Raw genomic sequence first — 17,795 nt, 5'->3', positions numbered from 1 at the left:
TTAGGGAAGTCTGCAATTCTCCAAATTGCTTGATGGCATCTGTCAAAAGAGCCAAGGAATACTTGGCCATATGGGTCTGATAGTTAATGAGCTAAAAGGGTGGCAGAAGTATACATTTTTTTGCCCAGTCGCTCCATAATCCTACTTTCCTTATCAGAAGGAAGCAAGGAAGTAGAGGGTAGCAATTTCGAAGTTTTGTCAGCAGCCACAGAAATGGTAGACTGGTCAGGCAATGGAGCCTGGAAGAGGAACTTATCATCCTCAGGCACTTTGAAGAATCGGTCAGGACATTTAGGTGTAGGAGATTGGAAGTCTGGGGATTTGGAGGCATCCAAAAAGACAGGCTGGACAGGGGGGATTGCAGAGGGGTTAGGAGACTCCTCTTCTAAGAGGTCATAAAACCTCTTTTGTGTCTGAGACCTGACTGCAATCCCATTTGAAGTAGTCTTTCATTTGCACAATGCTCTCCCCAAAGGTGATATTTTCCCCAGGGGAGTCTGCTCCACTGGACTCCTCCTCTGGGGAAGCATACCCCAGAGAAGAAGCAATCTAAGAGGAGTAGGTCAGAGATTTATCCGCAGAGGAATCTGCATCCTCAGAAGAAAGATTTTCCAGAGACCCTTTCCTAGGAGTGGAGGAAGAAGCAGCCTGGGCAGGAGCTAGTGATTGACGTAAGGCCATGAAGACATTAAAGAGGACTTGGCTAAAGGCCTGCTAGTCAGGGGCATGTTCGGAGGGAAGAGGTAGTTGAACATGAGAAGTATGTTTAGTTTTCTTTTACTTATTTTTAAGAGCCTCCAACAAACGGAGAAGAGTAAGGGGGCTGGATGTCGGGCGACATTCCATAACGTCCGAAAGAACGTCCTCCTGGACCACAATTTGAATAATCCCACACAGGCCTTTGGAAATAAGCTGTGATAGCCACCCAGCACCCAGATCAGATGCCTGCAGTTCCCTCAGGGACATGCTGGCAGTCTCCTTAACGGTTTCCACCATGGTACCCATCGGCAGAGGTTCTGCAGTTTCCAACGCAGCCTTCATCGGCCTCGGGAGGAATGCTCAGAGAAGAGGGAGCAGCCATAGTTACAGGCTTAGGTTTCCTGGCCTTCTTGGATTGCTGCTCTTCTGAAGGTCCCAAGGTCAGAGCAATATCCTGCACAAAGCGCTTCAGGCGCTGATTCTCAAAGTACAATCTAAGGGAAGCGAGGCGACTTCTAAGAGTTTTAGGGATGAAGGCCTTGCAAATATGGTTGTGTTCTGGGCCTAGGCAGAATAGACAGAGCTCATGCTAGTCTTTATGCAGAATCTGTCTTCCACATTGACACTTGCCCTTCCTATCTGACATTAGCTCACAAGAAACAGCAGCAAAATAGGAAACAAAAAAACCCTATGAGGTACTTATCTGAGCATAGGTGGAGCACAAGGCAACTTTCCCAAGTGAGTGATGGCCAGAGCTGGTAGTCAAACAGGCAGAAGAGAAGTTCTGAGGTAGGTGTGTGCTGATGTCTGCTTTATACCAGAAGTCCTTTTATGGCCGACGTATGCCGAGTGATGCAAGCCAACACATGTACCTTTGCAATAGCATTTAACTTTGGTAAAATGGGTGGACGTACGAGTCAACCAGAGGTCGACTCCCTCATGTTATGGATGCTGCAGCATATGAATAGAAGAACATCATTTATTATTCCAAGGATAAAAATTCAAAGGTGGATATTCCAGGGTGACTCTCTGTCACCATTGCTATTTTGTCTTGCCCTTAATCTATTAAGTTGTCTAATTAACAGATTAGGTAAAGGCAACAATTTGGCTCCCAGAAAACAAAGTGTAAAGACTTATCTTCTTTTTATAGATGATTTAAAACTGTATAGTTCATCAGATGAGGAACTGAAAGCACAACTGCAAGTAATCAAAACTTTTTCAGATGATATAAGAATGTTATTTGTTCTTCATAAATGTGCAAAAGCAACCTTTAAAGCAGGAAAAATGGCAGCACCAAGAAAACATCAGTCTGGGGCAGGAATGAGATATAAAATAACTTGAGCAAGAGGGAGTGTATAAATATTTGGGAACTGATGAAGAATCAACAATAAAACATGAACAAATGTGAATAAAACTTAGTAAGGAATATTTTAGAAGACTTTAATATGAAAACAGCATTGACATTTAGGAACAAAGTCCAAGCTATGAACCAATTTGCTCATCCTGTCCTAACTTACAGTTTTGGAGTGACTGGCCCCAAAAGGTGTTGGATAGGTTGGACAGGAAAACAAGAAGAATGCTTCATGATCATCAAAGGATTTATAAAAATCAGTGCATACCAAGATTATATATTCCCTGTTCTAAAGGAGGTATGGGCCTCCTCGAAATTGATGACATGTTTAGATCTGCAATTGTCGGACTGCATACATATCTGCTGACCTCACAAGACCCAAACATAGTGGAAGTTTTAAAACATGGGCACTATAAGTCTAAGATAACTTCCCTGCTTAGTTTAGCAGAAGCACATCGCTGTCAAACAGGAATGGAAATAAAGAGAAGTAGATAAAAATCAAACAGCAACTGAATGCGCAAAAAATGAATACAAGGTGAAGGATTAAATGAGAAGGCAGGAAATGTGGAAAATGCATAAAACTGTTGCAAGTATAGAAAGCTCTTGGAAAAACCTCATGTCGATCAGGATCGAATGCAGGAATGATTAAGGAGAGTTGAATTTAAACCAAAAGACAAAAGGTTAATATTGGCGGCCCAAGACAGTAGACTATGTACGTGTTGGTTTACAAAGTCCATTGAGCATGTGGGAAAAACAGACAAATGTAGGTTTTGTAAAACAGAATTGGAAACAGTTGTATATTTAGTTGCTGGTTATGCTATACTAATTGCAGAACGACTGTATACTGAAATGCATAATAATGTGGCAAGACTGTTCCATTGGGAATTGTGCAATTATAATATTGAAGTAGCTGAAAAACACTGGAAACATGAGCCACAAAGCATCATAGAAAATGATGAAGTTTATATCACATGGGATCACCCACTACCAACAGTTCAAAAAATAGATGCAAGAAAACCAGATACAATAGTCCATGAAAAGAAGACAAAAGTAGCATTGATCATTGAAATTGCTACACCCAGTAAATACAGCGTCTTGCATACAGACACAAAGTAATAAAATACCAGGATTTGTAGGCAGAAATGAGGTGTGGAAGAGGAATACGCAGACAGTTCCAATAGTAGTAGGAGCAACGGGTCTTATAATAAAAGAATTTACAATCGCACTTAGATATGTTAGCGATGTATGTAACTATTACTGGGTACATTGCAGGTGCTGTGAAGAGCACTTTTGACTAACATCAAAGATTGAAACAGTACTAATTTCATGAACTTGAATCATACTTTGACTTAGGAATGGGGTCCATTCTCATCATGGAATTAGAAACCTCAAATACTTGGAGAAATTAAAAAACAGAGGCTAGTCATAAATATTTTTACAAAATAACTGAAAATATAAACAAAAGAAACTAGTTTATACCAGAGTAAATAAGCTGATTATTTTTTTCTACTTTACATATACCCCATCCTAACAGAGTTCAACCATGCCTTACACTTCTTTTTGTTCTACCACTGCATGCATCAAATCCAACCCTTAAAAGAACAATAATCCCATAATGAATCCCTATGTATTTTCCAAATGAGCCACCTTCCTAACAAATCTTCCAAAGATAATTTCTATGCCATTCTAAGTTCCTGTAATTCTACCTCACCATTATTCCAGTAACATTAATTCCTTCTGGTGGTTCCACAAACTTCCTTCTGGTTAAAGTTTTTTTCTGTCAGTTAATGTCACAAGAGATATACGTATTCTTTCCATTTTTTTTCCCATTCTCTCCACAACTTATCAGAGTCAAATATTCAATACCCTTTGTGACTTTTACCTAACAAAGCTTGTGTTCCCTCTGTATCCACCCTATAAGGTACTTTTATGTTCCTTCTGCAAAACTCCTCTGTTATTTATTTCACATTATTTCCAAGCTCATTTACTTCACATTAATCCTCATTGTTTGTATTGTTCTGAATGTTTTTGAACTTTGAGTTTAAATGTTTTATCTACCACTTTTGTATAAATATTAGCAATCTTGTGTATGAACCTAATTTCGTGTGTGCTGGAGCCTTTCTCCACAGGACTTTTATCTACCATTTTGTATAATTATTTAGCAATCTTGTGTATGTACCTAATTTTTCTGTACTGGAGCTTTTCTCCCCAGGACTCCATTGAAAACGGGTTCTTTTTGGCCCAATGGACTATCCTGGTAAATCAACTGCAAATAAATAAATAATAAATAAATAATTACAAATAATTGCATCATCATATCTTAACATTGATTCCTTCATCTGTATTCCTTACCTCAGTTACACACAGCACATCTGCTTTAATTAATCCTTAAAGTTTATCAGCTTTAAGCACAATCAAAAATTTCTTCACGTCCTCAGTGTTCCTTTATCACACCTCCACCAATCTGCTTCTGCATTGGGACCATTTTCCTCTGTTTTTTGGCATGCAGACATAGGGACTACCTTCATCTGCAGTATGCAGACATACTTACAAAGACATATTTACAAACACCTTTCCATGCAAATATCCGAAAACAATGCAAGTTTGTAGAGTAGCTGGCCATTCCACATTTGCACTCGTTTTTTTCCCATTCTCTCCACAACTTATCAGAGTCAAATATTCAATACCCTTTGTGACTTGTATATTCTTCTCACTAATGTTTTTCTATATGGGTCTTCTTCCAAAATACGAATATCTGAAGTGTTTCTAATAAAAGATCTGAAAATCCCATACATCTAATTATATTAATAATGCCTCTCAAATACTATTTGGAAATGTCAGGACAGACCATTTTAATATGCCCTCCCAGCAGGCACACTCCTAGTCGTACTTCAGTTACTCATTGTACATCACTTTAGTTTTGCATTTCTGCCTAGGCAAGGATCTTTCCTCTACCAATTTTACTCTTCTCTTGCCAATTGGTACTACACAGTTCATCCATTCATGAATTTTCTGCATTTATCAGCTTTTCCTGAAAAAAAAATATATATTTGTTTCACTACATGGGGTAGTTTTCCTGGCTGTGCACTTATGCCTGTATTGATTGCCTTTCAAAATTCTCATTTCTTACCATACATTTCATCATTGCTTAACATTTTACATAATACTTCTGAAGTGAAAGAATTTCCAACAGCTTCTTTTAAACTGCCTCCTTGTTTAACTCAGGATCAAGGAAGATCAACCCTTAACATTCCTTGGGAAATATCAGCTTATTCTAAACTGCTCTAGACTTAACTATATCCCATATACAACCTTGCTTTATATTCTTTGCTCACTTTACAAAAAGCTCCAATAGCTCTGTGAAAAATTACATGAACCCAGAAAGTAACAGAGGTAACACGAAAAATGCACTAATCTGACTTTAAACTCCTCTTCTACCCTTGGCGGTTTTCATTTATCCTACTCAATGGCTATTTATACAGCTCAGCAGTGAGTGTATTCCCTAATCATAACCTTAAGTATCTAATCCACTTTATCCTTCCACAAATCATGTTTCCTCTGCAAACTCTCCAAAGGAATGTAAAGAACAGCCATTATCCAGACTTTCATTTTACTTACCTTATAACCCAATATTTTATGAAGTTTATCCAGCATCTGAAATAACTTGCAAAAATATCCTTCTTAGGACAAGTTACATCACCCAGATGAAATGTATTATTTTTCTTTCCTTTTAATCTTTACCCTTCAAAATCCAGTGCTGACAACAAAGCTGCCAAGGGCTGCAAATACAATGCAAACAAAAGATGGGACAATGGGCAACATTGTGTCATTCCTCTATATACTCTTAAATATACTGACATACTAGCATACATTTTGACTCTAGATTTTGGGTGTTTATCTTATAATGCACCTTCCTTAATATTTTCACAAAATCTGCAGTTATTCCAAAGGCCAATATCATCATCATCATCAAATAATGTCAAGTGACGCAGCCAAGGCTTTTGCTGCATCAGGACCCAGTATCAGAAAAAAAGTCACTTTCTTGCAACACCCTTCAGAACATCTTCAGATTATTATCAAAGGTCTAGTTACCTACACAAAATCCACACTTATCAAGGTCAATCAAATTTGGAACAAACCTTGTTAACCTCTTTGGAATATTACCATAGAAGCTTATACTCATGATTTAAAGCATAGTTGTCTATATCATGAAAGATTTTTCACTGTGACAACTACTACAACTTCCCTCCCTGACTCTAGCATTAGTTTGTCTCAAATACTAAATTATAGAACAATACCAATTTATCTCTCATTTCATCTGACTGCATACTCAATTCAGCCAGCAGATTATTGGCTGGGGTTTTCCTCACAACCCTTTATTTTAAATGAATCAATCGATTCTCCCAACATAATTATTGATATATTACAGCTGTTAAGGGCAGAGCACAAACTGAAATAAACAGTTTAGGCTCAGCCTGAAGAAAACATTCAAAATCAGAATATAAACCTTAACGATTAGAATATGTGAAAGATTACGACTACAACAAACCAGGAGCTAAAAGCAAATGTATTCTACACTAATGAGCAATAATCAAAAGGAAAAGAACTACAAAAATATGAAGGGATATGGGTATTTCAGAAAATATGAATGCAAAGGGAGACCAGAAGGAAAGTGAAATAGAGGTGAAAGGAAAAAGAAATATGAGTAGAAGGTAAAATAAGAAGAAAATATGTAAGGGGAAAATGTAAAGCAGAAGGAAAAGAACAGAGATACGTCATATATACCAGAGAGATTCAAAGTTGTACAGTGTTACCAACGAGGTAAGGAGCAATATAGAAAAGGTTATATAAGAAAGGTTAAGTAATTTCAGTAAAGCACAGGCATTCTGCATTTTTAAAATGATGGACTGAGAATTTTTCTTGAAATCATAAAAAGAATTAGAATCTCTAACAGTAAGTAGTTAGTCCAGGTAGCTAAATTTTAGGACCTAAAGTTGAAAAGCTAGGATTACTGCATTTTTAGAGAGAGGAGCATGTAGTGAGAGATTTTGACTAACTGAAATCTAATATAGTAAATTATTTTTCTGACTACAAAATAACAGGCTAAACACATGAAAGTTGACTCAATGGTTTAAAAAGAAGAGAACCAAAAAAGTTGGGGTCCTTTGCTGAGCAAGTAGCCACTTAGTTTTAGAAGGCCAGAGCAATGATCAAGCAACTGCATCAAACCATCAGCCCCTTCACCTCCCTCATAAGCCCTGAGGACTCAAAATGTTAAAGAAAAATCTGTTCCAAATTCTACTCACTTAGCTTGGTATATGTATAATTTTATAAAATTTCAAAACTTACTTGCTATCTTCATGAAATCCCTATTACCCCTTTCATCATCATTTTATCCATCTACTACCTAAGCCAAACTGCCAGTACTTTTTGATAATGTGAGGAGTTATAAACATACATACATTATAGAGTGACCAAGGAACTCGCATATTTTGTGCAACACTTCCACATACCATTTTACCTTTTTCATTTACTCTAACTGAAACATTACCACCCCACAACCTACCCTACAATTTCTCTCATCTTTGTTTAGGTTGATTTATCTGTTCCACTACAGTTTCTCATCATACGTGCAGTGTAAAGACCTAAATGCTTCTTTAACTTTGGCTTAAACTTATCCCATTCTGTCAACAGTGTTTGTCAATTATTCCGAGTTGTAGCTAAACATCTATACATTCTTTGTAGCAGTTTTTAAATACTTTGGCTTTTAAGAAAGTAGTACGGCATCTCCATATGCCTATCCAGGCAGGATGATACCATCCTATAAACGGTACATGCTATCAAAGCATAATCTGATACTACCATAGAAACTACTTTGACTCATTTAGTAAACATATATATTCAGTTGCATGTATGTTATGAGACCTTGACTGATACCTACTTGAATGATATGCACATCACTTTCCAAGTAATTTAAAAAAAATACAGAGGTCAAGTCCCATTACATTTATATACCCTCCATACACCTCTTCATTCTTGGGGCATATCTTATCCCTGTAGCCTGTCTTGCCTCTAAATTACTAGAAATTACATTCCAACTCTGGATAAAAAAGCTAGGAAATCACTCCACTGCTCACCCACAAGTAAAAAATAAAGTCAGTTTCATTAATAAATTAATAAATAATAATAATATGTGGATCTCATAGGGAAGGGTGTTTTTAAATGGAGGTGTGTGTTGTGTCACATGACTGATGACTTTTTTTATTTAAACTTTACATTTGTACATGCCTGTTATCTGAAGTTGTCTCCCTATAAGGCGAGATGAAAAGCTCTTAAAACAGACTTTATTTTTTACTTGTGGGAGAACAGTGGAGTGATTTCCTAGCTTTTTTATCCAGTTTGTGTTTTTTTGGCTTTTCTGGCGTTTACATGTGTGCAGCAGCCATGGAAATCTCCCAGGTTACATGTTCATCAAATTCGCAAAATGACAGCATAGGAGACCTGACTTTACTTATAGAAGCACTATCCCAGAGAATGGATAGCCTCTCTAAGAGGTTAGATGCATCAAACGGAACTCAGAATGGAGGGACAACAAATCGTAATCTGGTTTCAGCATCAGCATCTCAGAGGGTGGAAATGCAGGTTACACAGGAAACTGCTCACCCGAGCAGTTTTAGGAATGGAATGAGTTCCTCTGAAGCTGCCCGACCTTCCTATTCAGCAGCAGCAATGAACAACAACTTGAATCAACCAAGGCAAGGTACTAGCCCTTCCAACGAAGCGCAGACCAACAGTGGATTAATAAATATCGACAGAATACCCTTATTGGATCTCCTAATTTGGAACATTGGTTATCTACTTCACTGGGGTTCAACAATGAGAGAGAGAATCAACAGGAGCAACCGGCTGGAGGTGTAGCCGATATTTCTTCATTATTGCAGCAATTTGACAACCGGTTAGTAAAGTACAAAAAACTACAGTTAGAAATAAATTACTTTAAAGTGTGCATCAGCGAGGGTATTGTACTTAAAGGGCTGAGGAGTTGGCAATACCCGACAGGTCTGATTGAGGGGTCTGATTTTCATAAAGATCTGTTAAAATTATTCAACAAACATGGTTTAGAGTTATTGGACTTGATTTGCACCCATTATAAAAAGAATGCTGAAGTCCTAGTCAAGGAGGCTACAAAATTAGATACTTTAATAAAGGCTGATGCAGCTTTTCAGCGATACAGGTTTGAATATGAGAGGACATATTCAAGCATAGACCAGTATATGATCAAACTTAAGGCTATGAAAGTTAAGAAGCTGCAGAGGGACAGGCAAGCTTACTCTACAGGCACACCTTCTTCACAAACTAATTCCTTGCAAAATAGGAATGGGGCTGTTGAATTTGCACATATAACAGGCAAACATGTAGAAAGTAATGATGAATCTAACCATACACATAATACACCAGAACCAAGGAGAAGCGCACGTTTAGCAAACAGTAGAACAATACAGAATAATGAGGCAAATGAAACAATGGCGGAAGGAAATTTTCAGAACAGAGCACTGAACCACCGCCCTTAACCATTACCCCAGAATGGAAGGGGGGCCGGACCAAAACGTCAGAACAACAATGCCAACACGAATAAGAGGAACAGGCGCAGATAATTTATGGAGAGGAGCAATCTGAACATACATATGAGAATGTATACAACTCTGACTGTGACTTTAAAATATATAATTATACAACAATGAATACTGAACAGAGCTTGGCGGATTTTTTAGCCAAGGGGCAGAGTTTTGTTCTTTCATGAAAACTGGACATTGCAAATACACTTACAGACCTGAAACTTTTCATAAGGAAAGTAAACTTTAGGGTGTTATTTGGTCAAGACAATAATGTCATGAATGAGTATAAATTGGCTAGTACATTTTATCCACGTTTACACCCTACTTTGCATCTTTTCGAACAAATTTGTGAGTTGGACTTACGAAGCACAATAGAACAAGGCAATAGGCAGAATATATTTGTCCAAAACACTAGTAAGAATGAAAAATTGTTGTTAGAAGGACTAAGACAGGGAGCGATACGTGTAATGCAACCCGATTGGGGGGGGGGGGGTTGGCAATTAAGTTTACTGAGGATTACATCAACAGGATGGAAAATGAGTTGAACAGTGAAACTTATGAGGAAATCTCAAGATCAGAGGTCAATAGAGCTTATTCAAGAATTAAATCTTGGTTAAATGACCTGTTCATTGAGGCTAGGATTAATATAGACCTCTTCAACTATTTAGTAATGTCAGCCCCAAGAATTCCTATACTTTTTGGAATACCAAAGGTCCATAAAAGTATGATAAATCCCCCCACGAGACCATTGGTGGACGCAAGGCACAGTATCACATACTCCCTGGCAAAGGTCATAGATCAAAAGTTGAAGAGATATGTGACACAGGAGAGTCAAATTTGCAAAGACTCCTGGACCTTCCTCTCAAACATTAAGCAATAGAGTTTAACCCCATTTACAATTTTATCACAGTTGACGTAAAAGACCTATACTCTTCTATTCCTCATGTAGGAGGAGTAGAATGGGTAAGCTATATGATGCGCAGTAAAGGAGCACCTGAGGATGAAGTTTCTCTTGTATGTGAACTCATAGACATAGTGCTAACACAGAATTTCATAACCTTCAACAACAAATATTACTTGCAAAAAATTGGGGTAGCCAAGGGTTCACCATGTGGTGCCAGCCTAGTGAACTTAGTAATGGCATATTGGGAGTGGCATTTTGTGAGAAACAATGAGGAGATTGCCAACTGGATTATCCATTACACTAGGTTCTTGGATGATATTTTTATGATTTATAATGGGGACGAAAAACAGGCTACAGATGTGGTTACTTATTTTAACAATACAACCCAGTTTTTTACATTCACATTTACTTTCAGCATTGAATCAATAGCCTATTTAGATGTTAACCTTAGGAAAGACATCATTACCATCAGTTATTGTGCACAAATTTTCCGGAAGGAAACATATTCCAACACATTCCTTCACTTTACTAGTTGCCATCCATTACATCAAAAACGTTCAGTAGTCAAGGGGCAATTAGTAAGAGCTGCCTTGATGGTGACCAGTGATGATGAATTTGTGTTGGAATGCAATAACCTGAGGAACATGTTTAGGGTAAGATGTTATCCAGAACAACTAATCAATGAATTGATTAGAGAAGTCCAGGATAAGTGGGCCGGTGGTTTTTACAAACCAATTTTGAGCATTAAGGGTACAATAGTAGGTAACAATGTGGGGGACAGGAGTATGGTACCAAGGATGAGAGAATACAGTACTACAGCCCTGATTACCAGATATAGTGCCAATGCTCCAGCTTTACACTCCCTTATTAACAAAAATTGGTCATTAATTATGAATGACAAAATTCTCAGGCATAAATTCTGTGAAGCACCAAGAATAGTGTTCCAACGAGGGCAAAATCTGAAAAATATATTACACCTTTTGCCTTGTACTGTAAGTACAAGAACAGGTATTGGTAAATGTAATATATGTAACTTTTGCAAACATATGCAGGTTGACCAATGCTTCACGTTGAGGGAACAGAAATATGTGACCAAACATAAGTTCAACTGTCAGAGTAGAACAGTAGTTTACATGGCTCAGTGCCAACACTGTCCGGCTTTCTATACTGGAAAAACGGACCGCAAATTAAGGGAAAGAGTATATGAGCATTTATATTATATTTCTAAAATAAAAAAAGAAAGTGCACTAGCTAGACATGTTGAAGCATTTCCAGGTCATACATTCAAATTTAGGGCTATTGACTGTGTGAATTCAAATGGAAGAGGTGGTCCCGATTCATTAATGTTGGAGAAACTTGAATTGAGGTGGCAGCTTCGTACAGACACCTGCCATTTTCCAGGATTGAATAAAGTGTATTCTATCCTGTGTATTCTTAAACTGAAAAATCTAGGGAGGTAGGCTCATGAAAGGTGTAAGTGACTCAATACCCACTGGTTGTAAGGTGCTGTCATGTGGACAGAATGGGTCTGGATAAATTATTTTAATATTTTAATTTTCATCAGAATGAAGACATTAAAAATAAAAATATACATGAAATAAATAATGTTGATTTTGAATTTTAGGCTAAATATTTTAGTAAGACTATATTTAAGGCATTACTTGTAAAATATTTAAATGTTACAGTTAATATGTGGATCTCATAGGGAAGGGTGTCTTTAAATGGAGGTGTGTGTGTTAAGTGTCACATGATTGATGACTTTTTTATTTAAATTTTGCATTTGTACATGTCTGTTATCTGAAGAAGTCTCCCTATAAGGAGAGACGAAAAGCGCTTAATAAAACTGACTATTTTTTACTTGTGGGTGACCAGTGGAGTGATTTCCTAGCTTTTTTATCCAGTTTGTATTTTTTTTTTGGCTTTTCTGGTGTTTACATCCCAACTCTGTATGAAAATTATAATCCTTTATTACAATACAATAATTTCAGTCAATTTTTAAAATTCTACTTGCACAGTCTCTAGTGGGATATAGCCACTAAATATTGTACCCAGGTAGATCTTTATTCCTACATAACATCGATTAAAATCTATTATTACATCTTCCAATATAAGAAGGCATCTTCATGAAAAGGTCTAGGATTACACCTGTCTGTACCTCTCAAAAGAAAGTACCACACTTATGCCCAATATCGTATTATTTATATGTTAATTTGTTCTAACAATGTCTCATGTGAGATCACAACCAATGGTTCTGGTTTTCACAAATATGCAAACACACTTTCTTACTCAGATTGTTTAAACCATTTTCATTCCATGTCATTAACATCACCCAGTCTGCAGAAAATACTTAACTTCAACATATCTTACTTGGCATACTCGATATCCATTTAACATATGTTTTTTAGCCCAAATGTAAAATAATAATAGCTTATAAAACTAATATATGAAACAAAGGTTTTTGGAAAAATAAAATGTTTGATATAAACCCAGATTTACAGACACACTGTACAGCTGACCTTACACAACTCCAACCACTAAACATCATATTGGTGCTTTCAAATATCTTTCACGCTTTAAAATCTTATGCATTAAATCCTTAACTTGGCACTTTATTTGGACATTGTAAACCCTAATACATTCCTTTGACACTTAAACCAAATACAAACTCAGCCTCTAACTGGCTGACCTCCTAGGACATAATTAAGTTTCCTTGCCCATCCATCTATGTATTCTGACAATCACCCTGCAAGTGAGCCAAGTTTGTAAAGGCTCCCCATCACCACTCAATATAAGATGAAGTACAGCTGTGTAAGATCTTATCATAACAATGGATGTCCTATTTCTCACTGCTGCAGTATTCTTTACAGGTGGGATATCCAGCAGAGGATAGATGAACATCTAGTCAGCATGCCAATATGAGCACCTAATCTACAGAACTGAACCAATGCAACACAAGATGAAAAGGATGACCATCTGCATCCAGGAAGGGGAGAAAGAAAGAAGAGACCTCCTGACCAGAAAAGCCACAGAAAAGAAAAATGGGGGAAGGCAGGAAGGACAGAATAATACAAAAGTGAGAAGTAGGACATCTCCTGTTTTGGTAAAATCTTACACAACTGAACTATGTCCTTCCTTATCATTGTTGCAATACTCTTTACAGGTGTGTGAATACAAAAGCTACAATGGGAGGATGAAGATGCAGAAGAGCCTTCCAAATAAGATGGCTCTGGTGAAACCGTTTCTGGCTCCAGAGACTAAACTTGTAATGTATAGCAAAGGTATGTACAGAGGACCAAGTAGTAGCAGCTTCCAAAATGGATCTAGCATCCAAACTGTTGAAAAAAGCTTCAAAAAAGGCTATAACCATAGTAAAACAAGAATAAATTGAAAAAACAATCTGTTTGCCATGACAAGAATAGCACAAAGAAATGGCCTTAGAAATCCAAGAGGAGACTGTTTGCTTAGACACCACCAAACCCAATTTTTGGATATGAAAGGAAACAGAGTTACTTAGATTTCCTTGGGCGGTGCAGTGGTGCAGCAATTAGCATTGTAGCCTCACAGCAAAAGGTTCTCCTGTTCGATTTTTGGCTGGGGTGACTTCTGTATAGTCTGCATGTCCTCCATGTGTTTGCATGGGTTTCCTCCGGGTGCTACAGTTTCTTCTCAAAAGACATGCAAGTGTTTCTCCTTGGGCCTCCACTGAAAATGGACTCTCTCAGTTGGACTTTCTTGGTAAACAAATGCTAAATAAATAAATATGCTTTGTCTTGTCCAGGCAATATCTGAGCTGTCTCTGTAAATCAAAGGTGTGAAGAACCCTTCACTAGTTTTCTGTGGAGAAGAAAAGAAAGAAGCAAGACAAATAGACTGGTTCAAGGAGAAACCATTAGCTACCTTGGGCAGAAAAGGAAGACTGGTATTAAGATGCACCCTGTCCTTGTGAAAAACAAAAAAAAAAGAAGCAGCCACTAGGAGTTCTTGAAGTTCAGAGACCCTCTTGGCAGAAGTTAACATCCACCAACAATATGGTCTTTCAAGTACAATGTTGTAGTGAAGAAAAAACTGTAGGCTCAAAAAGGGACTCAAGTCAACGAAATTATGGTGTCAGGAAGGAAGAAAAGGCTTTCTTGGAGGGCTGAATATGAATGACACCTTTTACAAATTGTTTGACTTCAAAACTAGAAGCCAAAAGTGAATAGGAATATGGAGGCAAGTAATGTTCAAATCCAGATACCAGAAAGGCTTGAGAAAGCAACAGAGAGAAAAGCGTGAAAGAATGGACCTTGAGAATGGTGTCGAGAAAGATGGGTCTAGAATTTGCCTCCATGACCCCTCCTTCCTGGGAACCAGAAACATTCTGGAATAAAAACTTGTTCCCTACTGAGACAGTGGGACAGGTTGGATGATTCCCTGTTCCACTAGCTCCTGCAGAACAAAGACAAATGAGGGAGCTGGCATGGAGGAGGCTGAAGAAGGCCATAGGATGAAGGAACAGACTTCCAATCCAGAAAGTAACCATTTTGGATAATAGAGAGTACCCAGACATCTGTGGTTATCTGTTGCCAATAAGGAAAAGAAAGTCTCTCCTCATGACAGTCAGACGCAGCTGCCCTAATACAGGCATTATCAGTATCATAACTGCATTCAATGGAATGGCGAGCTACCTCAGAGGCAATACTCACAGCAGAAAGAGCAGAAGTCTTACTATCTGAATCAGGCAAATTAATCAAAATCCCCCAAGTTGGGACAGAAGTGCCATGACATATCTAGTCATGGTTAATGTCCCTAAAAGCCCAATCAGCAGAAATATACACTTTTTTCCCCATACCTCTCCAGAGCAAGGCTATTTCTCATCAAAAGGTAAAAGCTCATAAGAGGAAAGCAGTTTGGATGGCTTATATATGGACATGGAAACAGAAGCAGGATCAGATGAAGGACTTCTATACAAATATTTATGAACTTTAGGGACTTTATAAAATACATCTGGCTTCTTAGGGACCAGAGTGTGAGAGTAAGTATAGCCTGAGAACTGCTGAAAATGTAACCAAGAGTTAGCTAAAACAGGACGGACTTCATAAAGTCTGGAGAAGTCCATTTGAAAGAGTTCAAAATATCTCTTTTGAACCTCAGAAACCTAGGAAGAGTCCCACTTAAAGTGTCCCATCCAAACAAAAAAGGCACTTCTTGTGTTTACCTTTATGGGGAATCTGGCTCCCACACACAGATTTTCCCTTACTGGAGAACACGAAAGCAAACTACAAAGAGGAAAAAAGAAGTGAAGGATCCCCAATGTGGCACTTCGGTAGATGAACCAATTAGGTGATGGCTTACAGACCCAATTCAGGGTAACGTTTGGAATGGTGACAAAGATGTTATTCAGGATTAGGCATCAATACATCACATGTGTACCCTAAGCTTTGCACATAGGACATACATCTGATGCAAGATGCCTGGAAGGTGTGAAGGCTTTAGTATATTGGCTGAATGTTTGGCAATCCTCAGCAAGATATGCCAAGAGTAAAGAATACTGCAACAGTGACAAGGACAAGGAAGGGCATCTATTTTACATAAAAAGTATAAGAAATAATTTTACATAAAACGTATATGAAATAAACACTAAATAGAAAATGCTGAACATTTTGATATTTTCAAAGGACAATAATATCCTCTAGGGCTGGCATTATAAAGAAAATGAAAGGACATTCCAGGATAAATCTGACCACAAACTGATCACCATGGAAATCTCCATCTCACCTACTCCCCCCGCTAAGGTGGCCACCCTAAAAAACTTCTCTAAAGCTGACTTTGGGCTCCTAAAAACAGAGGTGGTTAACTTCTTGGCACCTATGCCACTGGAAAATAGCTGCATGACTGCTGAATCATACACCAATGCACTGTACAAGCATGTACACTAAAATGCATGGAACTTGCCATACCAAATAGAACTAAGATACTCTCGTCCAAAAAAAGAAGCCAATCTGGTGGTCCTCAGCCATCAATAAACTCTACAACAGAAGGAAGCAACTGTTGCAAAAAAAAAATACTGAAGTCACAAGACTGGAAAACCTCCCTTATCAGTCTAAACAAAAAGCTGAGATCCCTTATCAAATCCTCTAAAGCCAGTTATGAAGGCAGAATTGTATCTGACACCAAAAACAACCACAAAGCCTTCTATAGCTACATCAAAAGCCTCAAAGGCAATACCCAGATTTGCTTTGAGTTATTGCACAATGGCACCTCCTATACTGAGCCAACAGATATAGCCAACATACTGGCCGACAGATTAATTGCAAGCTTTACCCCCCCCCCCCCCAAGGGCCCTATCACAGTACCAGAATAAAGCTTGGTACCCACCATTTCTGTGGCACAGGTAATAGCTGCATTGTCCAAAGTCAAGAATACAGCATCCATGGGACCTGATATCATCTCTGGCTGCATCCTACATGAGCTACAAAATGAACTGGCACCATATCGGTGTGCCCTTTTCAATCACAGCCTCAACTCAGGCTATGTCCCTAATGAATGGCGCACTGCTACAGTCATCCTGCATCATAAAGAAAGAGTAACTACAGACCCTGGGAACTACTGCCCCAACAGCCTGACGAGTCTGGTATGCAAAGCTATGGAGCGCATCATCATGGACCTGCTTAACAAAGCTATAGGAAATCTCCAAACTCTTGACCCACACACAGTTTGGCTTTGTCAAGGGAAGATCCTTCCTGCTGAACCTGGTTGACTTCTTTGAGGCAGTCACCAAGGCTGTGGATGAGGGTAAGACAGTGCATACAGCCTACCTCGACCTGGCCAAGACCTTTGATACCATTCCCCACTCGGGTATCATTGATAAACTCACCAAACTAGGCATTAATCCTTACATCACTAGGTGAGTTGCAAATTGGCTCACAGACAGGACCCACAGAGTGAAAGTTGTGGATTCCAAATCAGACTGTCGATCAGTCATGAGTTGAGTCCCACGGGCTTGGTCCTGGGCCCTCTCCTGTTTGGCATCTACTTCTCAGAAATCCAGGCCAACAGAGAAGGGCTCTAGCTGGCCAAGTTTGCATATGACTGCAAGCTAGGAGTCAATGTCAACTCCCCAAGTGATGGGGACATCCTACAAAAGGCATCTCTCTGACCAGTGACTGGTGTCGGAACCATGGCCTGAAGCTTAATGCCAAAAAATGCGTTATCATCCCCTTTGGAAAAAAACTCAGTTCCCACA

The 17,795-nt window shown here is 38.4% G+C and overlaps 1 protein-coding gene across 1 annotated transcript in view; it reads right to left on the bottom strand.

Moving 5' to 3' along the window:
* Nucleotides 1-17,795, bottom strand: part of TTYH2 (tweety family member 2) — a 2,201,930-nt gene that overhangs the window by 1,072,015 nt on the left and 1,112,120 nt on the right. The window lies entirely within an intron of this gene.

Source organism: Protopterus annectens, chromosome 10.part0, assembly GCF_019279795.1.
Source record: "Protopterus annectens isolate FY-2018-M chromosome 10.part0, PAN1.0, whole genome shotgun sequence".
Classification (NCBI taxonomy): Eukaryota; Metazoa; Chordata; order Ceratodontiformes; family Protopteridae; genus Protopterus; species Protopterus annectens.
The sequence above is the reverse complement of the archived record's forward strand: the minus strand, read 5'-3'. Positions and strand labels throughout refer to the sequence as shown.